Source organism: Chiloscyllium plagiosum, chromosome 16 (genome assembly GCF_004010195.1).
Source record: "Chiloscyllium plagiosum isolate BGI_BamShark_2017 chromosome 16, ASM401019v2, whole genome shotgun sequence".
Classification (NCBI taxonomy): domain Eukaryota; kingdom Metazoa; phylum Chordata; class Chondrichthyes; order Orectolobiformes; family Hemiscylliidae; genus Chiloscyllium; species Chiloscyllium plagiosum.
In genome coordinates, this window is record NC_057725.1 from 25,328,875 (window position 1) to 25,356,645 (window position 27,771).

At 42.7% G+C, this 27,771-nt stretch overlaps 1 protein-coding gene across 5 annotated transcripts in view; it reads left to right on the plus strand.

Moving 5' to 3' along the window:
* Positions 1-27,771, plus strand: part of mpped2a (metallophosphoesterase domain containing 2a) — a 184,535-nt gene that overhangs the window by 77,946 nt on the left and 78,818 nt on the right. The window lies entirely within an intron of this gene.

A 27,771-nucleotide genomic window follows, 5' to 3' on the forward strand; every position in this document is an offset into this window, starting at 1 on the left:
CATTAACATATATTGTAAAAAGCTGCGGTCCCAGCACTGATCCCTGTGGTATCCCACTGGTCACTGCCTGCCATTCCGAAATGGAGCCATTTATCACTACTCTTTGTTTCCTGTCAGTCAACCAACTTTCAATCCAAGTTAGTACTTTGCCCCCAATACTATGCGCCCTAATTTTGCTCAGTAACCTCCTATGTGGGACTTTATCAAACGCTTTCTGAAAGTCCAGGTGCACTACATCTACTGGATCTCCCTTGTCCATCTTCAGAGTTACATCCTCAAAAAATTCCAGAAGATTAGTCAAGCATGATTCCCCCTTCATAAATCCATGCTGACTCTGACCTATCCTTTTACTACTATCCAGATGTGTCATAATTTCATCCTTTATAATAGACTCCAGCATCTTTCCCACCACTGAGGTCAGACTAACTGGTCTATAATTTTCTGCTTTTTCTCTCTCCCACCTTTCTTAAAAAGTGGTGCAACATTAGCCACCCTCCAATCCGCAGGAACTGATCCCAAATCCATCGAACTCTGGAAAATAATCACCAATGCATCCACGATTTCTCGAGCCACCTCCTTCAGTATCCTGGGATGTAGGCCATCAGGCCCCAGGGACTTATCAACCTTCAGATCTAACAGTCTTTCCAACACCAATTTCTTGCAATATAAATTCCCTTCAGTTCAGGTCCTTCAGCCACTGTTACCTCAGGGAGTTTGCTTGTGTCTTCCCCAGTGAACACAGATCTGAAGTACCAATTCAACTCTTCTGCCATTTTTTTTGTTCCCCATAATATATTCCCCTGTTTCTGTCTCCAAGGGTTAACTTGCAGGTTTACATTTCCTGGATTGAGCAAAGTTTTGCAAGATTTTAAGGGGAAATGATGAGTCACAAGAGTACAGAAAGAAGTAATTCTTGGGATCACATTCCCCTGCTTTATCCCTGTAGCCTTGTGTTTATTCCACTGAAGTGTCCATGCAGTTTACTTTGAAATCACTAATTGTTTCCACAAACCAATTAGGCAGTGATTCCAGGGCATTACCACATGCTGAGCCAATGATTTTCTTCCTCCTATACACCAAGTGCCTCTCGTTTAAATCTTTAAAATCTGCATTTCCTATTTGTACCATAGGACCATGAGAAGATCCTTTCTTTATCTTTCATCAAAAGCTGTTCTGATCTCCTCTTTCTATGCTGCCGGGAGAAGAATCCCGGTTTCTTCAGCCTAACTTTGTATCTAAAATTTCTTGTCGCTGGAACCATTCTTGTAAATTTTCACTCCTCATATTAATCCTCAAGCATGGCTACCAGAACTAAACACAGTACCCCAGTTCAACAAAGTAGAACTGTCATAAAGGTTGAGCAAAATGTTTCTGATTTGCTGCTCAGTGCCTCAATCCTCAGTGCCTCAATTTATGAAACCCAATGGTTGTCTATTGGTTTCTCAATATGTCCTGCAACCATCAAAATGTCTTCGAAGGCTCTCTATCCCTTCACAGTCCTTCGACATGTGTTATTTATTTAATATCTGTCCCTAGTCTTCCTGCCAAATTCCAGCATCTCCCATTTCTCTGTGTTAAATTTCACTTAGGCGAAAGTAGGTACTGCAGATGCTGGAGTTTAGAGTCAAGATTAGAGTAGTGCTGGAAAAGCACAGCAGGTCAGGCAGCATCCGAGGAGCTGGAAAACGGACGTTTCAGGCAAAAGCCCTTCATCAGGAATTAAATTTCATTTGTCTACCCATCCTGCTAGCCTACCTATGTCCTGTTGCAGGCGATTCATGCATCCTGTCTGCCAGCCACCACTCTAAATTTGAAATCGTTGGCAAATTTATATCACCAAAGGCAGTGATCCCAGCACTGAGTCTTGAAGAGCACCACTGTCTACCATCTTCCAGCCAGAAAAAAATAATCATTTGCTAAGTCTTAAAGCCAATCGTTTTTATCCAAGCTAATGCTGACCTTCCTATTCAAGGAGCTTCACTCTTAGTCCACAGCTTTTTATGAAATACTTATTGAAGAATTTATTAAAATCGATATGAGCAACATCCACTGCTTTCCCTTCATTAGCTTCTCTGTTATTTCATCAAGAAAAATTGGATTAGTCAAGCATTCATTTTCCTTTTACAAACCTCTGCTGGCTTTTCTTAGCCAATTTAAACTTTTCCAACATTTCCTAATAATTGTTTGTAACACTAATGTTGAACTGATTATACTGTATTTATTAGGAATGCCTGAATATTTTTAAATATTCAGTATTTGCTACATTCCAATCCTGTGGCACCTCCCCCATATATAGGGACTTGGACAACTGTGGAATGCTGGATTATGGAATTTGCTATCTCCATTCCAATTTCCTTCAGCAAACTCAGATGCAAACACTCTCCGAACCGACATGACTTAGTAAGTCTAAGTGCAGTCAGCCTTTTTGGTATATCCTTGCCCAGATTTTTCACTGGTCAGTTAATCGTTTCTGAACTGGAGATGGGAGCAGCGGGTGTGGGGACCCTGTGATGTAGTACACTCTGACTGAAATGTCAAGGGCTCTGAAGGTTCCACTGGGCAGTTTTCTTATGCCTGAACCCTCTGAAAATATCCATTTAAAGGGGGGGTTGGAGGCTTCTGCTGCAGTTGAGTAAATAGTTCGGAAATGTTAGATTGCTAAGTACCCAGTCTAACCCTGGGTAACTAATTCCCCACCTTACCTCACATACAACTAAGGTACACTCCTCCAAGCTACTAACAACTCCCACCCACCATCCTGAGCTGACACGCCTTAGAACATAGAACGTTACAGTACAGTACAGGCCCTTCAGCCCTCTGTTGCACCTACCTGTTAAATTAATCTGATGCCCATCTAACCTACACCTTTCCATTGTTATCCATATGTATGTCCAATGCCCATTTAAATGCCCTTAACGTTGGCGAGTCTACTGCTGTTGCAGGCAGCCCGTCCCACGCCCATACAACTCTGAGTAAAGAAACTACACCTGATATCTGTCTTAAATCTATTACCCTTCAATTTAAAACTATGTCCCCTCGTGTTAGCCTTCACCTTCCGAGGAAAAAGGCTCTCACTGTCCACCCTATCTAACCCTCTGATTATCTTATACATCTTGATTAAGTCACCTCTCAACCTTCTTCTCTCCAATGAAAACAGCCTCAACCTTTCCTCGTAAGACCTTCCTTCCATACCATGCAATATCCTTGCAAATCTCCTCTGAAACCTTTCCAAAGCTTCCGCATCCTTCCTATAATGCGGTGACAAGAACTGTACGCAATACTCCAGGTGGGCCTTACCAGTGTCTTGTACAGCTGAAGCATGACCTTGTGGCTCCGAAACTCAATCCCTCTACCTATAAACACCAAACCACAATCCTGTCAACCTGGGTGGCAACTTTCAGGGATTTATGCACCTGGACACTGAGATCTCTCTGACCATCTACACTGCCAAAAGTTTTACCATTAGCCCAGTACTCTGCATTCCTGTTACTTCTGTTGAAGTGAACTACCTCACACTTTTCTGCATTAAACTCCATTTGCCACCTCTCAGCCCAGCTCTGCATCTTAGCTGTGTCTCTCTGTAACCCACAACGTCCATTGGCACGATCGACAACTCTGCCTACCTTAGTGTCATCCACAAATTTACTAACCCATCCTTCTACGCCCACATCCAGATCATTTTTGACAAACAGCAGTGGCTCCAAAACAGATCCTTGCGGCATACCACTGGTAACTGAGCTCCAGGATGAACATTTCCCATCAACCACCACCCTTTTGTCTTTTCTCAGTTAGCTAATTTCTGATCCAAACCGATAAATCACCTTCAATCCCGAAACTCTGTATTTTGTGCAATAGGCTACCATGTGGAACATTATTAAACGCCTTACTGAAATCCATATCAACTTCTTTACCTTCATCATTTTTGACATCTTCTTGAAGAACTCAATAAGATTAGTGAGGCACGACCTACCCTTCACAAAAACCGTGTTGACTATCCCGAATCAAATTATTCCTTTCCAGATGATTATAAATCCTATCTCTTATAACCTTTTCCAACACCTTACCCACAACCAAAGTAAGGCTCACAGGTCTATAGTTACCAGGGTTGTCCTGACTCCCCTTCTTAAACAAGGGAACAACATTTGATATCCTCAAGTCTTCTGACACTACTCCTGTCGACAATGATGACATAAAGATCAAAGACAAAGGCTCTGCAGTCTCCTTGCTGACTTCCCAGAGAATCCAAGGATAAATCCCATCCAGCCCAGGGGTGTTATCTACTTTCAGATCTTCCAAAATGGCTAAAACCTCCTCTTTGTCAACATCAATCCTATCTATTATCTCCATATTCTCACTAACATGTTGTCCCAGAACCTGAAACAGTGACAAAGTAGTAGTCCTCACCCCCCCGTCTACTGGGCAGGTGACTGAGGTGTCAGTGGGGGAGCACTTTGGCGCCAGTGACCATAATTCTATTAGATTTAAAATAATGTTGGAAAAGGATAGACCAGATCTGAAAGTTGAAATTCTAAATTGGAGAAAGGCCAATTTTGACGGTATTAGGCAAGAACTTTCAAAAGCTGATTGAGGGCAGATGTTTGCAGGTAAAGGGACGGCTGGAAAATGGGAAGCCTTCAAAAATGACATAACGAGAATCCAGTGAATGTATATTCCTGTTAGGGTGAAAGGGAAGGCTGGTAGATATAGGGAATGCTATATCTACCAGCCATTGAGGGTTTGGTTAAGAAAAAGAAGGAAGCATACGTAAGGTATAGACAGGATAGATCGAGTGAATCCTTAGAAGAGTATAAAGAAAGTAGACGTATACTTAAGAGGGAAATCAGAAGGGCAAAACGGGGCAGGTTCATAGCTCCTTGAAAGTGGAGTTGCAGGTAGATAGGATAGTGAAGAAGGCGTTTGGTATGCTTTCCTTTATTGGTCAGAGTATTGAGTACAGGACATTGGTTAGGCCACTGTTGGAATATTGCAAGCAATTCTGGTCTCCTTCCTATCGGAAAGATGTTGTGAAACGTGAAAGGGTTCAGAAAAGATTTACAAGGATGTTGCTAGGGTTGGAGGATTTGAGCTATAGGGAGAGGCTGAACAGGCTGGAGCTGTTTTCCCTGGAGCGTCGGAGGCTAAGGGGTGACCTAATAGAAGCTTACAAAATTATGAGGGGCATGGATAGGGTAAATAGGCAGTCTTTTCCCTGGTGTCGGGGAGTCCAGAACTAGAGGCATAGGTTTAGGGTGAGAGGGGAAAGATATAATTGGAAACGTTTTCACGCAGAGGGTGGTACATGTATGGAATGAGCTGCCAGAGGAAGTGATGGAGGCTGGTGCAATTGCAACATTTAAGAGACATTTGAGTGGGTATATGAATAGGAAGGGTTTGGAGAGATATGGGCCATATGGTGGCAGGTGGGACTAGATTGGGTTGGGATATCTGGTCGGCATGGACAGGTTGGACCGAAGAGTCTGTTTCCATGCTGTACATCTCTATGACTCTATGACTGTACTGGCTCTGGACCTGACCACTCCTCCAGCCGACATCCCCTGTAATTAGGTAAAAGTGAGGACTGCAGATGCTGGAAATCAGATTCTAGATTAGAGTGGTGCTGCAAAAGCACAGCAGGTCAGGCAGTATCCAAGGAGCAGGAAAATTGGCGTTTCAGGCAAAAGCTCTTCATCAGGTCCTGATGAAGGGCTTTTGCCCAAAACATCGATTTTCCCACTCATCCCGATTTACCTTGAATATTATCACTTACCTGACCTCCTTGCTCCTTGGCACCCTTCTCACCTTGCACTGTAACTCCTGTCACCATGCCCCTTCACCTGTAAACACAATCCCCCCTGGCATATTAAACTTCTACCACCATGCACTCTACCCATCTGGCACCTTACTTACCTGGCACTGTACATCTCTACCCAGCTGACACCCTATCCACTGGCTCTACTCATTGGATTCCGACTGTTCTGTTCTCTCTTTGCCAGTTGTACTTTCCTCTTCAAATGTAGTATCTTGCCTCTTCTGTGGAACTCCGATTCAAAACGTTAACTCTGTTTCTTTCTCTCCTTGCTGAGTTTCCCTGGCACTTTCTGATTTTAATTCCAACTTGCAGCACCGACAGTATGTTGCTTTTATTTGATTGAACTGTTCTACTCCCTTGCCCCCTCAACTTCTATTTGATCTCGCTCTCGCTTGAAGAACTCACCCAGAATAAGGACAAGGGGTCACTATCTAAAAATTACAGCAACACTTTCAAGAGTGAAATCAAGAATACTTCTAAAACAAAAGGTTATAAAGGTTTGATGCAAGATCAGTTCTTAATTCTAAGTCTTGGATTGATAGAATGTTGTTAAGTAGAGGCATTAAAGGATAGAAATATAAGGCTGGTGTGTATAGTTAGGTTGCAGATTAGCTGTGATCTCATTGAATGACAGAATGGGCTTGAGAGGCTGAATGGCTTCCTGCTTTTGCTATGTTCCAGCAGGTACCTGGCATAATGAGAGGTCACCTTATGGTTTTGTCTGGGGAACATTTGGGTTAAACTGGTGAAGGTACACCGGATCAACATTTTGTCCTGAAGTCTCTGGGAGAGAATTGAACCTAGAACGTTCGAGTATCCCAGCATAAGAGACTCAAGGACCTTTGCTTTTAACTGAGAAAATGTACAGCAATATCGTTTTTTTCCAAATATTGACTGACACTAAATCTAAACTTAAACCGTCGAAGAGATGTTAATAGTTTTGTTTTATTTTTGATAAGGCCAAATCATCAGATTGCATCTACAGCTTCTTGCTTTGGGATTTCATTTATACATTGGACAGTTTTGAGTTACTGGTCGAATGAATTTTACTATTATGCCAGTTCTTGGCACCAAGAGATTCCTGTTTGTATAACCTTTTAATGTAACAGCCCTGTAAGCTTTCAAATTCTGAAACCAAGCCTATCTCTGGTAATAGATTTAGATTTAGGCTTTATTGTCATGTGCCGTCAAGGACGAGCTACAAGAGTAGAGTGAAAAGTGTACAGTGTTGTCACACAAGGCACCATCTTCGGTACACAGTACCGAGGCACATAATCAGTGAATTACAGAAATCATGAAATAAGTTATAATGTGCAGCATTACAGTCTTCCATAGAATCCATTCAATTCCTACAGTGTGGAAACATGCCATTCAGCCAAACTAGTCCACACTAACCCTTCGAAGAGCATCCCACGCAGACCCATTCCCCTATCCTAGCTCTGCAACCCTGCATTTCCTGTGGCTAATGCACCTAAGCTAGCATAAAAATGGGAAAAAAATAAAATTTAAGTAGGAATTTTCCTCAAATTTTGAGGGAAAGAGCTTAATTCCAAGCCATTTTCTCCAGAAGAAATTTGATACCATTAGTTGCAATGGATTATGAAAACCCAGACACACTCTGTTGGAGGCATATTAACCTGGACAATATCCCCCGCATGGTGGGCAGGTGCAGCTCAGGGCAATAATGAGAAATCCAGGTGACCCAATCCCAGCAGACGAAACAGTGGTGAAAATCGAGGCCCTTGAGTATCTGTACAAGGAAAAGCAGAAAACCTCGAGCCTATTTAAATCCATGCAATTGGGAGCCAGGTTTCTGATTTCAAATGAACAGTTTGACATCCAGCAGTGAAAGGAAGGCAGGGAATGCTGGGTTCACAGGAGTAAAGTGGATATGTTCAAGTGACTGTGGAACAAGGGACAGCCCGGTGAAACTAGTAGCTGGCTCTCTCTTCTTCCCGTAAGTTTCAGCCATTTATGCGTTAATTGCTGTTTCCTGTGTTGATTTCTATCTAACTTGAGTTGCTCCATTCAAACAATCTGTTCCTGTCCTCTGGAAGTCTATCGCTAACTTCACTGTCTACTGCAATTTCAGATTTTCTGTTATCTGCATTAAACTCGACACGATAAGTTAGGGCTGGAATTTAACAGCTCAAGGACCCTTCCATGAGATTTTGGTTTCTACCATGCCTCTCAACCTCTCCCAGTCCAGAAAGAGAACAATTTAAACTCTGGAATCACGTTCCAACATGTTGAAAATTGGTTTAAAAAATTATTGGATAGGACAGCAGATCACTTGGTTGGCAGGAGTCTTTTGAAGAGCAATCTAGTTAGCTCTACTCCCTGACTCTTACCCTGCATCCCTCCAGTTTTGCCCTCCAATTCCCTTTCAAAGACTTCTATTGATTCTGGTCTCTCTCTTCTTGAATCGCCTGTAAAATTGAACCATTTGGTGTGTATTATTGCACCTCATCCTTCCTTCAAAAATGTATCGTGCACACATATCTGTGTTGATTTTAATCTGATGTAATCACTCCTTTCAAGCAGTACGTTCCTACTGAAGGCTATTACTGTCTTCATTGTCGAACACAGTTTCAGATTTTGCATTATCTGCATATTTTGATATTGCACCCTATCCCGCCAAGCCCAGTACTCTAATCTATATGAAAAACAGCCAGGATTTAAGTGTTGAACCCGGGAGAATACCTCTACAACTATCCCTCTAGTCTGAAAAATTACTACTCACCTTCATCTCTGTTTACATCCCTCAGCTAGTTTACACCAATGTTGCTACTGCCTTTTTTTTATCCCGAGAGTTTCAGTTTTACTGAGACATTTAATGTGTGGGTATTTTATCAAATGTCTTTTTAAAAATCCATACAAAAATATATAATATTAACTCCACTATTCTCATCCAGTTCGTCTGATAACTCATCAAAAACAAGTTAGTCAAATGTGACATAGGAGCAAAGGACGATAGATGCTGGAATCTCTGCTGAGAACAACCACTGCTGGAGATCATAGCGGGTCTGACAGCATCCATGGAGAGACAGCAAGCTAATGTTTTGAGTTTAGATAACTCTTCATCAGAGCTGAAATGAAGTGTCGAAGGGACAGCATTTATACTGTAGTTAGGGATGAGGGCAGTTCCCACATTCTGACCACTTAATCACCAGCACTCACTACCCCCACACCCCTCCCCAAACTACAGCATAAATGCTGTCCGCTTCACGTCAGCTCTGATGAAGAGTCATCTAGATGCGAAACGTTAGCTTGCTCCCTCTCCATGGATGCTGTCTGACCTGCTATGATCTCCAGCATTGGTTGCTTTTTTTTGAAACACGATTTGTTCTTAACAAATCCATACCAGCTCTCCTTCAATATTCCATCCATGTCCAAGTTGCTGCTTTGGTTTGTTGCCATCACAGACTAACATCTGTATTTGTAAATTATGAATATGGTATTGACCTTTTTCTTTCATGATGTTGCTTGAGTGATAGATCTTCTGCCAGGGATCAATTCCTTGCTCTGCTCTGAAATAGTACCACAGGGTCTGCCGTGTGAGAGGGTATTTGGGGCCTTAGTTTAATGTTGGTTCTGAACAATGGCAGTGCAGTGCTTCCTCAGTACTGCATTAGAGAGTGAGTGTTGTTTCTTTATGCACCCAACTCTGGGCCATGATCCTGGGAGCTTCTTGTTCAGAGGTGAATGTGCCAGTAACCAACGTTCTCTCTAAGCTACGTGGTGGCAAAGCTGCACCAAAGGTCCACACACACCGATCACTGTGCCCACTCATTTATTTCCAAATTCTTGAGTCGCTACCATATGTGAACCTTGGATATCTGTGCTGTAGTTGGAGAAATCGGAGGGAATGTGGCCAGTAACTGACCAAGACCTGACACTAACTTGCTTTACTATTTTCTGAAAGCCTGCCCATTACTGACTTGAGTGTAACTACCAATTGTATATTTCCCCTTTTTTTTTGAACATGGGTATAATATTTGCAATCATGCAATCTATTGTTCAAGATTTTTCAAAATAATTTTTCTTTTTTCTCTCACAAGCAAGTCTTTGTTTCCCTCTGTTTATTGCTTTTCCTGTTTCTCCTTTGACCTAATACATCAATTTGTTCCTCTATCCTTCATTGACTGTACGACTCCTCGTCCATTCAGATGTCGGACATCTTCTTGCCCTCTGGTTCCATTATCATCGGTTTACACTCCCAGCAAGTTATAACGCAAAATAAAATTTTGAAGGATGAGGTGGCAAAAATATTAGAAAAATCACGTTTGCAAAATCTGGGCCTTTGTGGATATTCAACATTTTGCGACTTTCTGACTCGTGAGAGCAGTCAGTGCAAGATTAGAGCTTGTTAGGAATGAAAACGTTTGTGAAAGGACAGAGTATTGAAATTCAGACAGTTAACCCAGGGGCCTTAGCAAAGGGTTATTGAAAAATAGCATTGCAGTCTAAATGCTGGAGATGAAAGCCCACTTGTCTTTTCATCGGTCTCTTTTTCTAAGTGGCCCTTCTATTGTGAATTTGTTCAACCATCAATCACAAGGAAACATTCTCCCCTTACCTCAGCGTCCCTCATTGTGTCTGCTGCGCATTTTAATCCTATTTTTATCAGTTCCTTCCTCAAAGACAGACAGTTCAGAAAAGGACAAGCACTGAACAGGGCAGAAATACCTTGACCTCTGACCCATCTCCTGGTATTCCAAGTACAAAGTCTATCTCCCCAGTGCTGAGAAACTTGGTTCCTCATTTAACCTTGCAGAGTAAACAGGAGCTCCATCTGGTTAACACGACAAATAGTGGGGGTAGGGAAGGTGAATTGCTGATTTGGACCAGAGAGTCTGTTAGCATTTTTTGTTCCAAAAATTTGCCTCTGAACCAGAGAGAGGGTGTAACAAATGATGTACCCCAATGCCAACTGAAGACTTTATTTGATACTGCACTCTTGAATTTGGTAGCTATTTTCTGGTGAATTCATTTTGAAAAAAATAAGTGTGCTGGTATTTCTGGAGATCAACTCTAAGGCAGTTTGTGTAATTAATACTATGTCCTTTCAATGATGATGTGAGGTCTTCCCTCCTGCCTGGTCAGTGGTGATGCGATGATTTCATCATCCTCAGTTAAATTGAAGATAATTGTTCTTACTATCCCCAAGGAGTAGCACTCTGGAGACTAGAGCTCCAGTTCCAGACCAACGCTCTGTCTCAGTGGAACAGTGAGGAAGAACTCCTCTGTTAGAAGTGACATCTCTTGACTAAAATAAAAATTAAACTGGGACTTCACATCTTTTAATTCTGTTAATTCTGTAAAAGATTCTGTTATTTTAAAGAACAGCGGCTTCTTCCTGAGAGATAGCCCTTCTGACAGTGCAACATTACTTCAGCTGAGTTTGCTGTACAAAATTTGGCTGTAATCTTTCCTACTTTAAAACATGGACAGCGCTACAAAAGATCAAAAGACTCGGTGGGGGGCAAATTGTTGGAGGGAATCCTGAGGGACAGGATGTACATGTATTTGGAAAGGCAAGGACTGATTCGGGATAGTCAATATGGCTTTGTGTGTGGGAAATCATGTCTCACAAATTTGATTGAGTTTTTTGAAGAAGTAACAAAGAGGATTGATGAGGGCAGAGCAGTAGATGTGATCTATATGGACTTCAGTAAGGTGTTCGACAAGGTTCCCCATGGGAGACTGATTGGCAAGGTTAGAGCTCATGGAATACATGGAAAACTAGCCATTTGGATTCTGAACTGGCTCAAAGGGTAGAAGACAGAGGCTGGTGGTGGAGGGTTGTTTTTCAGACTGGAGGCCTGTGACCAATGGAGTGCCACAAGGATCGGTTGAGGGTTACCTCATATTACAACAGGATCTGGACCAGATGGGCCAATGGGCTGAGAAGTGGCAGATGGAGTTTAATTCAGATAAATGTGAGGTGCTGCATTTTGGGAAAACAAATCTTAGCAGGACTTATACATTTAATGGTAAGGTCCTCGGGCGTGTTGCTGAACAAAGAGTGCAGGTTCATAGCTCCTTGAAAGTGGAGTCACAAGTAGCTGGATAGTGAAGAAGGCGTTTGGTATGCTTTCCTTTATTGGTCAAAGTATTGAGTACAGGAGTTGGGAGGTCATGTTGCGGCTGTACAGGACATTGGTTAGGCCACTGTTGGAATATTGCGTGCAATTCTGGTCTCTTTCCTATCGGAAAGATGTTGTGAAACTTGAAAGGGTTCAGAAAAGATTGACAAGGAGGTTTCCAGGGTTGGAGGATCTGAGCTACAGGGAGAGGCTGAACAGGCTGGGGCTGTTGTCCCTTGAGCGTCGGAGGCTGAGGGGTGACCTTATAGAGGTTTACAAAATTATGAGGAGCATGGATAGGATAAATAGACAAAGTCTTTTCCCTGGGATCGGGGAGTTCAGAATGAGAGGGCATAGGTTTAGGGTGAGAGGGGAAAGATATAATTGAGACCTATGGGGCAACGTTTTCACACAGAGGGTGGTACGTATATGGAATGAGCTGCCAGAGGATGTAGTGGAGGATGGTACAATTGCAACATTTAAGAGGCATTTGGATGGGTATGTGAATAGGAAGGGTTTGGAGGGATATGGGCCGGGTGGTGGCAGGTGGGACTAGATTGGGTTGGGATATCTGGTCAGCATGGACAGGTTGGACTGAAGGGTCTGTTTCCATGCTGTACATCTCTATGACTCTAATTGACCATAACATGTTTTGGTTGTGAAAAGCACCCTGGAAGCCTGAATTGTTCACTCAATCTCTGGTTTGGATCTTAGAAAGAGTGTCCCCTACTGAACCTTAACAGTGTTTCCTACTGAACCATAACAGACATTTTAAACTTGAGTGGGACTTGAATCCACACTCCGAGATTTGGATAGGGGGAGTTACGTATTCATTTGGAAGAGGAATATTGGCCATTTCCACTTAAGGTCTTGTAAACTGTAGATTGTTTCCACACCGTGTTGAGCTTTAGTAAACTGGGAGAGGTAATTTTTTTGCAAGGGTCTGCAATCGATAGAATGACCATTGGATTCTCTCTCCAGTTTAAATAGGAAAAGAAAAATATCCTGTCAAATTGGATCATAGTGCAGAGACTGAACAGCAACCCCTGAAAAAGTGTTCCAATCTGGCTGTGTGGAAACCAGGACCGCAGAGTCAGCCTTAACCTTCAACATACTCACAATCTAAATGTCCAGAGAGGACAGATCCTTCTGGTGGGTGACTGTGTCACAACATCCGTCTCTTCAAATGCACTTAATTTGACGAGAGAATTTAACTTACTCTGTGCTCCGTAGTTGTTAGGTTGTATGAAAGGAGTATGACAGCAGGGATATGGAGAGACACTTGAGATACTGGAACAATTTACACTGCCCCAACAGTGAAAGTTAAGAGTTATTTTTATCATGAAGAATTTTGCGAGAATTGAACAGGAAATGACTAGGGTGAGTGGGGAAAAGGTGTTGAGAGATGTTGGGAGGCTGTTTCCCCTTAACCTGTAACTGTTTCCCATAAGCCCATAACTGTGTGATCAAATCTCAGGATCCGGGGTCAGTAATTTATGATGGTCAAGAGAAATATCTTCATTTAGAGGGCTGTGAGCTTTGGAGTTCCCTAACCCAGAGCGTTTGAACCCTTAGTGGTTTGAGTATATTCTACATTGGGGATCAGTAGAATTTCATTCATTTAGCTATTAATTGATGGATATTGTGTTAATCTAGAGAAAGTCAGCTGTGATTTCATTGAATGACCAAGCGTACTTAATCAACTGTATTACCTTATTTCTTCGGAGAGGAGAAATTATTGAGACAGGAAGTAGTTGGAATGCTTTGTCGAGTGAAAGATTGAGGTTGAGGTCATGAGCAGAATTTTTCAACTGTGAGGGAGGTGACCGGAGGCCGTTGTAGGAGATACAACCCTCTTCCGGCCAAGGTGACTTTGTAGGCACCCCCTCCCCAATTGCTTGGTGGTTATGGACCGTTTCAGGGGCTCAAGAGGGCTGGCTAGATTAAACTTCATCCACCCCACCATTTAGCTTGGTGCTAACTTCTGGCATCACACACAAAATTCAGATCCATACTCTGAATCACAAGATCATAGTTGGAGGATACGGGGTAGGCTATTTAGGACTGAGATGAGGAGAAATTTCTTCACACAGTGAGTGCTGCGCCTCTCGCAGTCTCTGTCACAGAAAGCAATTTAGGAATAAACATTAAATGTTTTCAAAAGGAGATTGATATCGTTCTTAGGGCTGAAGGGATCAAAGACTATCAGGGAAAGCAGGAGCACAGCTGACTTGGATGATCAGCTATGATTACTTTGAACGCAGAGCAACTTCAGAGGGCTGAATGGCCCACTCCTTTATCATTTTTTAAATGTTTGTAAGGAAAATAATGGATAAATATCTCGAGCCAATATAGGCAGAAGGAGCAGAATAATTGGATTGGCTCTGAATTGCTTGAGCGAAAGTGCTATCACAGATCCAGTGGCCCGAATGGTCTCATTCTGTACTGGCAATCCCTGTTTGTCAATGAACTAAGCTTTCAAAAACTGAAGCCAGTCTTCCTGGGGTGGAAATTTGAGCTAAAGCAGTGGACCGCTGTCTGGCAGCAAGTCTACAGGGACTGAGACAGGCTCTGCTTCATACCAATGAACAGGTTGGTATAGTTGACCATTCCATCTCAATTATCCACAAACACAGGCTCCAGATGCAGCCGGCATATGCCATCTGGTCAGTGGAGCTCAGGAAGTGCCAACTGGTTGATTGTGATGAAAGCAAGATAATGTGGGATGCTGGAATACCGACAGCAAATGCTGGAAATGCCTAATCAGGTCTGGCACCTTCTGCGGGGAAGAGAAGAAGCAAAGTATTCAAGTAACCTTAGGTCAGAACTCGAATACATTAAACTTGTATGAGTTTTAAGCAAATGGATAATTGAGATGGAATGGTCCTTGAGTCCATCAATGCCGACCTGCTCATCGGTGTGAAGTGGAGCCTGTCCCAGTCCCTGTAGGCTAGGACCTGCCAGTCAGGGGTCCACTGTTTTAGCTTAAACTACAGTACACACACACACACACTTTTTGCAAGCCACATGGCATGTAGAGGTAACGGATGAAAATACACAGAGGACTTCAGTAACTGAATGAAGTGGCACAAGGGTTGATGGTGACTGCAAAGAGCAACAGTCTATGATGAAGTAACTTTATTATTCCCTTGTGGAATGTAGGCATCGCTGGGCTGGCTACCATTTATTGCCCGTCATGATTTGCCCTTGAGAAGGTTGTGGTGAGCTGCCTTCTTAAATTGCTGCAGTCCATTGTGCTGTAGGTAGATCCACAATGCTCTTTAGGAGGAAATTCCAGGATTTTGGCCCAGTGACAGTGAATAAATGACGATATGTTTCCAAGTCAGGATGGTGAGTGGCTTGGAGGGGGACCTGTAGGTGATGGGGTTTCCATGTATCTGCTGCCCCTGTCCTTCTAGACGAAAGTGATAATGGGTTTGGAAGGTGCTGTCTAAGGATCTTTGTTACACACAGCTGCTACTGAATGTCAGTTGTGGAGGGCGTACATGCTGCCAATCAAATGGGCTGCTTGTCCTGGATGGTGTCAAGCTTCTTGAGTGTTGTTGGAGCTGAATCAATCCAGACAAGTAGGGAGTATTCCATCACAGTCCTGTCTTGTGCTGTGTAGATGATAGACAGGCTTTGGGGAGCCAGGAGGTGAGTTACTCGCAGTGGTATTCCTAGCCTCTGACTTGTTCTTGGAGCTGTTGTATTTATATGGCAAGTCCAGTTAAGTTTCTGGTCAATGATGACCTCCCCCCCCTCCCCAGGATGTTGATACTGGGAATTCAGTGACAGTAACACAACTGAAGCTTAATGTGAACAAAATTGCTGTGACCCACCTTCAGACAAAAGTTTGTTCCTGCAAACAGAGCTGTGTTCTTGGCGAATGAAGTGAAGTAGTGGAAGGGCTGGCAATAAGGCCAAACTGGTACTTTGATATGCCAACAGTAGCCTCTGAGTGTTAAACTAGAGCAGCTTCACAAGTACTGAGCAGTGTCAAGTTTAAAATGACTCTGGTAGCTTTGCCCATCACAGCATGCTTACCTGGAGAGGTGTGGATGAAATGGCACCACAGTGACTGACCTTACCTCACCTTCCCCAAACACCCACCCACTCCTATTCACTCAACCCTAACTCCCCCGATTCCTCAGTCATCCCTGCACTCTTCAAACTCCTGATTCATCCACCCTCACTCCTCAGCTCTTTGCCCCCATCAGACACCCTCCATCCTAGTGGCACACTTCCTCCATCCACCTCTCTAGCCTTACTCTCCTGTAACCTCTCTCACCACCCCCTCCTACTCATCCCTCTGTCCCCATTCTCCTCCTCCATCCCCTTAGTTCCCTCCTTGTTCTCCCTTCATCCCTGCCCCACATCCATTCCCCTTTCTAGTAGATGCATTGACTGGATGGGTAGCACTGCGTATGGGATACAGAGACTATTGTTCCCATAAAAAACAACTCATACTGTTCCTATTCCTAAGTAGGTGTGTGATGATGGATTTGTTTCTCCCTTTGTCTGGCCCTTGATTTAAGTAGTTCTGAGCAGGAAATTGATGCTTTTGTTGTGACGCCGTGTTACTTGACAGATGCTTTTTGCAGCTTCCTTGATAATGAGAAAGCAAAACTTGCAATTTCTGTAGCGTGTCCGTGACCTCAGGACACCACCAAATCACTTTATAGCTAAAAGAAGTGCTGGCCCTGTTATAAGGTGGAAATAATGGCAGCCAGTGTGCACTAAGCAAGCTCACACAAACAGCAAAGTAGTTATGGTTAATGGACAGATAGCGGCCTCCCCAGCTCTTCTTGCAAATAGTGCTGCAGGTTACTTTATGTTCATCCGAGGTGACTGCCGAGGTCACAGCCTAATATCTCATCAAAAATACAGCGGCTCCAAGAGTACATCACTCTGTTAGCAATGTCAGCCTCAAAGGCTCTGAAGTGGGGGCTTGAACCTAGAACCTTTTTCTCTCTGAGTCCAACATGCTGCCGACTGAGCCACGACATGATGGTAAGCTGTGCTGTGTGAACAATCCACACCCTGATTCACTGCATTGTGAGAGAAACCCAATCAGCTGGTGCTTATACTATTTATTCCAGGAGCATTTTAGTTTGCTGTGAATGTTTGCTTCGAGCTTGAGATGCTGACGGCTTTTCTTTTATAAAATGATTGGGAGCATCAAATACATCGTCTGGTAACAATTTGCCTAATGACCGAGCGAGATTTAGTTGTGAACTGTCATGTGCTAGGATGTATGCCTCGCCATTGTTCGCTAATAATTTAAGTGCTAGAGAAATGGGAAGAGGAACGGCTGTTTCAGCCACTAAAAAAAAAAGCCTTGCTTCGCACTTTGAAAGTGCTGTTGTGCACCATATCCTTCAACTTGGCATTAGGTTGACACTGATCGATCCACTTAACCTCTTGCATTTATATAACCACTGTATTGATTTCATGAATCCCCGCATCCCACTCCCGTCACCCTTTCTCTGTAGAAATGCCTTCACAATGCAATACTGGGTAACTTCATAAGCTGGAGCCCAGCACCTACTGCCACACAGGTGATTTGTGCATAGCAAGATCCCACAGAGTGCAGTTTTGTCCCCAGACAAACATGACAGTACGTTTGGATAGTTGTGCTGAAGTTGATGAGCAGTTATACATTTTTTTTAGGTTAAAGATTACATTCCCTACAGTATGGAAACGGGCCCTTCAGCCCAACAAGTCCACACTGAACCTCCAAAGAGTAACCCACCCAAACCCATTCACATACATTTACCCCTGACTAACGCACATAATACTATAGGCAATTTAGCATGGCCAGTTCACCTAACCTGCACATCTTTGGATTATAGGAGGAAACCGGAGCACCCAGAGGAAACCCACACAGACAAAGGGAGCACGTGCAAACTCCACACAGACAGTTGCCCAAGGCAGGAATCAAACCTGGGTCCCTAGTGCTGTGATGCAGCAGTGCTAACCACTGAGCCAACATGCCACCCCAATGAGCAGTTATAATCTGTTAAGTGTTGATTGAAGGAGGAATGTTGGCTGGAACACAGGGAGACCCCCTGCTCTTTAACTAGTTTTTGGGATCATTAATGTTCACCTGAACAAAGTTTAATGTCTGAGCTGATGATTACAAAATGTTGATCCAACATACCTTTTGTGGTATATTCACTCATAATGCCGAAGGAATGTATTAGTGACTTGTGGCATATGCAGCTGGTAAGCGCAGTGTAAATTGTGCATTTATTTTCGACCTTGGTCAGTTCACTGAAGAAGGGTTGGAAACAAGGTTATGCGAACTCTCTGCCTGTCAGACCCCCGGCCTCCACCTAAAGAGCCTTGCAATCGATAGAACAAGATGATCGAAAGCCCGGAAATAAAGATATTATTGGAATGCCTGCCATGGATTGAAGGGTCAAGTTGCAGAAGGTGCAAGATTGAAAATGGAAATCAAGTGAGAAACGAGCCATTCAATTCCAGGTGGTGCTCTGTCTGTGTTTCTGTTCCATAGAAGCCTGCCCCACTTGACCTCCTCTAATCTTATTAGCATAAACTGCTTTCTCCTTCATTTGCTTATCTATCTTATCCTTTAATGTGCTATTGGCATAATCCATTCCTAATTGTAATAACTTTTTAAATTGCTCTCTGGGTTACGATGTTTCCCCAGAATTCTGTTCGCAGATTATTAATTTCTCCTGGTTTTGAATGCTCTGACCAGTGGAAATATCTTCTCCAGTTCCACTGGATCAAGCACTTGCATAATTCTAACGATATCTATTAGGTCTTCCTGCATTCCTTCAAAAATGGTTCCCACTTTGTTCAGTTTTACTTCATGGCTGTGACCTCTCAGTTCTGGAATCATCATTTTAAACTTTATGCCCACAGTGTTTCCAAAATCTGTAGAATGGTATTTTAAGAGTAAACGTCATTGATATTTTTCTCTCGGTTACAATACTGATCCTCCCTGTGGCTTGTGTAGTTTTAAGTTTGGAGGTGAAGTCCTGGATTTCACAATGTAAGTAAGGAGCCCTCATTCAATACACTGCAGAGGTATTTGATGAATTTAGACGTCTGGCTTCTCATTTTTTATTCCCGCTTGTTTCACCAGGAATTTGAGGGGTTTTTGCAATCAGGGTAAATCTGGGATTCACTGTGACTACATTACGACAGTCCCTCCTCCCCCACCTCTACCCCCGAGGGAATTCCTAAAATTATCCTGTAACCCACAGTCTTATTTAATATTTGTAACATGATCATCTTCTATTCAGTCTATCAGACTTTCAGTGCATTTGCAATTTACATTGTCTTCACTCAAAAGTGCTGCTTTTTATTCATTCGTGGGATATGGGTCTTGTCGGCATTTATTGCACGTTATAAATTGTCATGAACCACTCTTGAATACAACTGAGCGGCTCACTGGATGCTTCCAGAGGACAGCTGAGAGCCCGATACTCCACTGTGGTTCTGAAGATGTACGTAGGCCTGATCAGATAGGGCAGCAGATTTTCCTCTCCAAAAAGATATGAATAAACTGCATTGGCTTTTGCAATAATTTAGTCACTTTGACGTCACCAAAGTACATCTTTAAGTACGTTGTTTGTTTAATTGGCATTTAAGCTTTAAGCTTGTGTGCAAATTGGATGAAAAAGAGGAAGAAAAATTGATTTGACCAGGTTACATAATCTATTTCAGATTATTTTACCTGTGTAGCAGAAGTCAGGTAAATATAGTTTCTTGTATATTTGAACAGTTCTGGTACCTATATTACAGAAAGGATATACAGGGACTGGAGAAGGTGCAAAACAGTTTACAGGGATGATACCAGAATGAAAAGATTATGACTAGTATCAAAGATTAAACAGGCAGGGTCTCGTTACCAAGAAGAGAGAAAGCTGTCAGGTTTTTTGAGATTATAATGGTGTGATTGGGTAGATGTGGAGATGTTTCCGCTCCCTCTAAAACTAGGGATCATAAATTTAAAGTAGTCACTAATGAATCCAGTGAGAAACTCAGGACAAATTTTGTTATCCAGAGAGTAGTAATAATGTTGAAATTGTTACCAGAGGGAGTAGTTAAAAACAAATAATACCCATTTGTTTCAGAGACAGCTGGATAAATACATATAGGAGAAAAGAATAGAAGGATACGTTGACAGTAATGAATGAAAGGGTTGGGAGGAGATAGATTAGAGTGTAACACTGGCCGGGGCCAGTTGTGCCGAAGGCCCTATTTCTATGTTGTAATTTCAGTGTAATATATACATAATTCTTTGTTTGCTGAGGATAAAGCCAAAGGAGTTTACTCATTCAGTACGGTGGCAGGCAGTGTTGGCCTGGACACAATGAAACCATTTCTGTGGTGAAATGTAAGTTCTTTTAACTGTCTCTAATTTAGTTACTTTCTTAAATGTGAGCAAGGGAAAGAGAGAGAGAGAGAGGTTGACTGTGTGCCACAGAAAGAAGCCAGTAAAGTTACTCTAGGTGCACAATGCAGAATATTCAAATAAAAGTGTACAGTTATGCAGTGAAAAGTGAGGTGCTGCAGGGGCCAGGGCATCTGCTACTCATTCACCCAACTGCCAGTATTTGTGGGGGTTTGGGGAGAGGGTGGAGGTGTCTGGTAGTTTCCTTATTTCTGAGGAATCGTCACTCGTTCACACACTTGTTTGAAACATAGACATTGCCCAAAAAATTGAGTGTAGCAGTGATCAACTTAGGGTGCAAGCAGGAACCTCTCCCTCTGAATTCTGTGTGCATCATGTATTTATGGTGATTACTGGGCATGCAAGGCTGTGCGAGAATTGGCATTTAATTTGCTTGACCTCCTTTGATTAATTGCTTCCTGAAAATGTACCTCTTTGATCAAGCTGCTGGTCAGCAATCCTACTATCTCCATCTGATTAATTGCTACCTCCAATTCTGGCATCTTGCAAATCATTGATCTTCACCATTAACAACTATGTCTTCGGCTGTTTCTACTGAATTCTGTCCCTTAACCTCTCTACCTCCCTCTCCTGTTGAAGCCGACTGCGTTTGGTCATTATGTGTGTCAGTGTCAAATTTTGAGTCCTTCCCATTCATGTGAATCACCTTGGGATATCTTAACTATGTAAAAGCACAGTCCTATGGCTCAACACTCTGAGTCAGAAGGTTCCAGGTTCAAATCCCACATCAGGACTTGAAATCCAGACTGACACACCATTGTTATACAGATGGAATGCTGCGTTGTCAGGGCTACATTATTGAGAATGAAGTATTAAACAAATGTCCTTTTGTCTTCTGAAAGGTTTCTTTCTACTACTTAGAAGAGCAGGGGTGCCTTGGACCAATATTTATCCCTCATGTAACATCACAAAAACAAATGATCTGATCATTACCACATTACTGATGTAAATTGACTGCTATGCTCTAACCTGTCCCGAGTTTCATTTCACCAATGAAGTACTTTTGACATGTAGTCCTGTTGTAAGGTCAGAAATGTCAGCTAATCTGTTGCACAAACAACAATGTGATAATGTCAAAATAGCTTCGAAGAGAAATTGGTTAAGAGGTAAATATTGTGCAGGACACTGGGGAGAACTCCTGTTTTTTGGCCTTCCAATCTGCTACATGCGAATGGGCAGAGAAGGCCTTATTTTAGCTCTACAAATGTAAGACTGCACCTCCTGCATTGCAGCACTTCCTCCATACTACACTGGGAGTGTCAGCCTAGACAGTATGTTCAAGTCTCTTAAGTGGGACTTGAACCACACCTTCTAACTCATAGACAAGGATAGGAAATTAATCAAGAGAAAATGTGTGCAGACATTTACGGTTAATGTACATTCTTTTACTTCTGCTTGGGAGTCATGGAGTCATAGAGATGTACAGCATGGAAACAGACCCTTCAGTCCAACTCATTCATGCTGACCACATATCCCAACTCAATCTAGTCCCACCTGTCAGTACCCAGCCCATATCCCTTCCCATTCATATACCCATCCAGATGCCTTTTAAATGTTGCAATCATACTAACCTCCACCACTTCCTCTGGCAGCTCATTCCATACACGCATCATCCTCTGCATGAAAAAGTTGCCCCTTAGGTCCCTTTTATATCTTTCCCCTCTCACCCTAAACTGATGCCCTCTAGTTCTGGACTCCCCGACCCCAGGGAAGAGACACTTTCTGTTTATCCTTTCCATGCCCCTCATGATTTTGTAAACCTCTATAAAGCCACCCCTCAGCCTCTGAAGCTCCAGGAAAAACAACCCGAGCCTATTCAACCTATCCCTATAGCCCAAATCCTCCAAGCCTGGTAACATCCTTGTAAATCTTTTCTGAACCCTTTCAATAGGAAGGAGACCAGAATTGCATGCAGTATTCCAAAAGTGACCTGACCAATGTCCTGTACAGCCTTTTAAATGTCCCTTAAAATGTTGGTGATAACTGCCTACATGGAACATTAATGGTCAGCAATATTGTTCAGCTCTAAGGTTAGTTATCATGGCAACATTTCTGCATGTTACTCGTGAAATAGCATACATTTAACCAGGCGGATATTCCTTGACAAGGTTTTTTTAAAGATGTGCAAGTTTATTCGGTGTTGAACCTGAGGCAGTGGTACAAGCCAGTTCCAGGTGTGTGCTGAATGAGAGATTCTCTCTGGAAAAGGCAGTTAGAATATTTTGCAGCCGACTCTTCAGTGACCCCTTGTAAAGATCCGGAAAAAAGATCTGTCGGGGATTTCCTCTTCCTGATGGCCATCTAGGAGGCTGATCAGAAATACATGTGTCCCTGTCGTACAATAGCTCTTGCTGTCAGGTGTGAGTGAGTGAGATCAGTGCTTGGATGAGCTATTGTGAAACCAAGCTCTATGGCCAACATGAAGAACTATGTAGCAGCATTGTGATCATGTTGCTGGAATAGTAATCCAGGGACAGGAGTTCCAATCTCACAGTAGCAAGTGAGAATTCTGAAAACAAAATCCAATGAATCAAATTAAAAAGCTGACATGATGACCATGATTATTGTAAAAAGCAAACCTTATTGCTGATATCTTTAAGAAAAGGAAATCTCTCGCCCTTACTTGCTTGGAGTCCGGACTCCTGATCTTGTTTGATTGTTCCCCGTTCTCTGAAATGGCCAAAACAGTCTACCTGATTATAGTCTGGAAGGTGTTTCCCCACCAACTTCTCAGGCAGTTGGAGATGAACTAGCCTTATGCACATTCCTTGAATATGTTCTTAAAAGAACAGAGAACAAGAAATAAAGGTGAAATCCAGTTCTATTTTAAACAGGCTCTAATATGTAGAACCCATAGCACAAAGGGAAGGCTGTTGGTCCAAATGAGTTGGTATTGCTAATGGAATAGAGAGAGTTCCTGAGAATGCCTGCAGTGCAGGAAGAGGCCATTGAGTCTGCACCTCTGAAGAGCAACCCACTCGATCCTTGTAGCCCCCACATTTACTGTGGTTAGTCCAGCTGACCTGCATATCCCTGGACAGTGTGGTACAATTTATCCTGGCCAATCCACCTAATTTGCACATCTTTGGACTGTGATAGGAAACTGGAGCACCCAGCAGAAAATACAAACTCCCCATAGACACTCACCCAAGACTGTAATTGAACCCAGGACCCCAACACTGTGAGGCAGCAGTGCTAACCACTGTGCTACCATGGCTTACAGTTCATTTAAAGCCCTCTTCAGCCTACGTATCCACAACTGGAGACTGCTTGTCTATCAATTTTTTTAAAAATGAGAACTTGGAATGAAGCAAGTGAAAGGGTTTGGCAGCACATTTTGTCTAGACTAGACAGGCCCTCCTGCCCATTCCTCAAATTTAACGAACTCTCTGACTGCAGTGTTCTTTTGTACATGGAGAGCTGTCACCTAAACCAGTGACAGGTCATTGCCGCATTGCTTGTGAACTCAGATCTGTGTGTACAGCCAGGAAGTAACAGATTGACAGATAAGATTACATGCACTTGGTAAATAAGGCTCAACTATTCCACTTCCTGCATTTAGAGAAAAACTATAGCCCCCTGCATTTACCTGGAATATAAAACCTCTGTCAGAAATGATTGTCTCCTTTGCATTGTTCACCTCTTTGCCTTCAGGCCCCTAATTTAATGATGTGACATCCGAGCCTCCCTCGCTCATTCTTATTTTTACATACTTTTACAGCACCTAGTTTTTGTGGCCTCCCTTTCTCAGCAGAGAAGCTGGGTTAAAAGAGATGTTTTTAAAATGCCATAGAAATTTTGCAGAAAACAGAAGTCTTATTTTAATTTGACTACTGCACAGAATGAATGATTCCACACACATTTGGGAGCAAATGGGGCTCAGAGTAGCCCATTGCGGAATCCACCAAATATTATCAAATGCTGTCAAAATAATGTAACCTGTGTGTGGGAGAATGTGGTGTGCAGATCGAGAACAAGAGGATAGTTTAAAAATTGGTATAGTTCTTATAGGAGGGCAATTGGAAAGTATGTTTTCCCCCACAGATTAGTGAAGTTCTTGAATTCTTTGTCTTAAAAAAGAAGGTACTGGAGTAATTCGAGTTTTTAAGACTGAGGTTAATGAATTTTAATGTGGTACGGGTGTCAGTAGGTATTAGGCAAAGTTTTGTCAACATTTGTTACCCATCCTTAATTGCTCTTAAACTCCTTCAGCTTGTTTTAAAATTAGGAGCTGCCCTTTCAGAATAGAGATGAAGAACAAGAATATACCTCTGAGGGTTGTGCAACTTTGGACCTTTCTGTCTCAAAAGACGATGGAGCTGGGGTCGTTGAAGATATGTAAGACGATGACAGATTGATTTTTCTTTGGAATGGAAATCGAACGTTAACAGGACTAGATCAGAATATGGAAACATAAATAGGTGTCCACGATCTTACTGAATGACAGTAGAGACTTGGGGCTGAGTGGCTTCCTTCAGTTCCTGATTTGTATCTTTGTATTTCAGTGGGCAGTCAAGAATCAACCACATTGCTATGGATCAGGTTGAGGATGACAGATTTGTTTTTTATGAGAATCAGTAATTGTTCCCTGGTAATCATGACTGAATCTGGATTTATTAATTAAATTTGATGTTCACCAGGTGCTGTGGTGAGATTTGAAGCCATGTCCCTGGACAGTAGCCTGGGGTTCTAGATTTTCAGTCCAGTGGCATCACCATCTTCACCTGAATGAGTTACTCCATGGAGTAACCATATGACAATAGGTATAGGAGCAGAATTAGGTCATTTGTCTCATTAAGTTTGCTCTACCAATCGATCATGGCTGATATGTTTCCCAATCCCATTCTCCTGCCTTCTCTCCATAACCGTTGATCTCCTTACTAAGCAAGAATCTCTGTCATAAATGCACTCATTGACTTGTCCGCCACAGTCCACTGTGACCATCCTCTGGCTGAAGAAATTGCTGTCTGTCCCACTGTCTTTGTCAGTTCCTGTAACCCTGCGGGTTTACTTCTGTGCCCATTTACTATCCCTTTGAAAAAACTAATTGCTTTCTCTTCCACCACTTGCATCATGTTCCATGTCATTATCACCTGCTTCACGAAGAGGTTCTTCCTCATGTTCCTGCTGCATCCCTTGTTAAATCTATGTTCCCTTATCCCCAAACCATGGGTTAATTGGAACAGTTTGTTTTTCTAGTTGACCTTATTCAGCCTTATTATAACTTTGTACACTTCAGTCAAATCTTCCCTCAATTTCCTTTACTCCAAGGAGAAGAGCTCCAACCTTTCCAACGACCTCAAAGGCCCTCACATCTTTCTTAAAATATGACAAGTGGTTCAAGTTGTTAGAATAGTGTATGGGAATTATGTTTCCATCGCTTTCCCAGCTGCAATGAAGTGAGTAATGCTGTAAGAGAAAAGTATGATTTGTTTGTGATTGAAGAGCAATGAAGAGTACTGTACAGATAGGATTTCATTAAAGATGTCTTTTCTCAACCAAGGGAAACACTAAATCATAAGAATATCTGTGAAAGACTTTATTTAGCTCTGCATTGGTGAGAGCAAAATTAGTTGCTGGAAAAGCGCAGCAAGTCAGGCAGCATCCAGGGAACAGGAGAATCGACGTTTCGGGCATAAGCCCTTCTTCAGGAAGGGCTTATGCCCGAAACGTCGGTTCTCCTGTTCCCTGGATGCTGCCTGACCTGCTGTGCTTTTCCAGCAACACACTTTCAGCTCTGATCTCCAGCATCTGCAGACCTCACTTTCTCCTGAGAGCAAAATTAACCTGCAGAGCTCCCACTTTAACGAGTGCCTTGGATGTCACCTGGCCCTTTCTGCCTGTGAATTCATTTCAGCCTGTGACTATCCAACCTGGATATCCCGGTCATTACTAAACAGTTTCAACTGCAGTCTTAACAGGAAAACCTGGTCCCAGCTTATTCCACAGGGGAAAGAAACGAAGGAACATAAGGACCTGCATTTAAATAGCTTCCTAAACACATTTGGCAATGAAAAGCATTTCTCAAACGACAGGATGTTGCAATCAATTTGCTCACAGCAGAATTTCACAATCAGCAGTGACCAGATAATCTAATGTTTTTGTGCTGCTGATTGAGGACAAATATTGGTCAGGACGTCAGGGAGAACTTTTCTGCTCCTCTTCATAATATTCCCATAGAATCTTTTCTGTAGACCAGGGAAGAGAGATGGAGCTTTGGTTTTACATCACATTTTCATGTTTTTCAATCGCTACAGTGCCTCTGCCATGTCCCTTACCCTGCCTGCAGGCCGGTGCCATCCACCCTTTCAAATGTCTGTTGTGACCTGGCTCTATCCTGCCCTCCACCATTGGCAGAGTCTACAATCTCCAAGCCTGATACTGGAGCTGTGACTAAAAGTAAATGTTAATGGAATTTGAAGCAGACATTAAGTAAAGCTCTTGTTAGAGACTGGCCACTCAATGGTTGAAGAAAACAATGTGACCGTGAGTTTGTGTTCTGATGCAGGATCACTGGATTTGAGACACCAACTCTGTTTATCTCTTTGCGGGTCTGAGTTTCTCCAGCACTTTTGGTTTTTATTTCAGATCTTCAGCATCCACGCTTCTTTATTTTTTGTTACAGCTGTAAGATTGGGCCTGGGATTAGACATGTTGTGCTTGTTGGTGGGAGATGGGGGTGTACAGGGTGGAGGCACAGCAGTTGGGGGAATGCAGGAAGGGAGGAAGATGAAAAGTAGGGGGGATGGGACCGGTAGGAGGGAAAAGGGTTGGAGGGAGCATAATCAATTTTAAGTGCAAAACCTTTCAATCCTAATTTGAAAGGGAGTCCTTTTCTAGACCACACGATGTGTGAGGGCCCAGTTACCATCAATGTCCAAGGTTAACTCAGTAAATGAAAAGCAGTTGTAATTAGGCAGAAAGAAAAAGATTGTTACCTCCTGACTTTGTGAATTTGGTCATTTCTGCCTTGTGACTTTAACATCTTCCGGCAATAAATGACGAAGGGATTTGCTTCTAAATTTGTCAAAGAATTGACTTGACAAGGGCTTTACCCTCTCATTATACATCCCGACAGCTCACATGTATCAGGTTTATAAAGGCAAGCAGTTATTTTGGATTGCAAGGTAACTTAATCCTAATATTCCTGGACACACAGACACCAGCAAGCAATGTTCATGAATGGTAAGCAGAATGTATTCATGAGCCATTCCTTTCATTTCCGTGCAATGGAGAGTGGGTAATTGTGCTTTCATCTTCTTGCCAACCTTTATCTGACAGAATCGGATGTCAGCAAAGCTTTCCTGCCTGCCAGCCCCAGCCTTTGAAATCTGTGTGTGTGTGTGTGCTATTTATCTCTTAACTCGGAAATGCTGGACAGTTTGTTCAACCCAGCATTTCTGGGTTGACTTTCTAGTGTC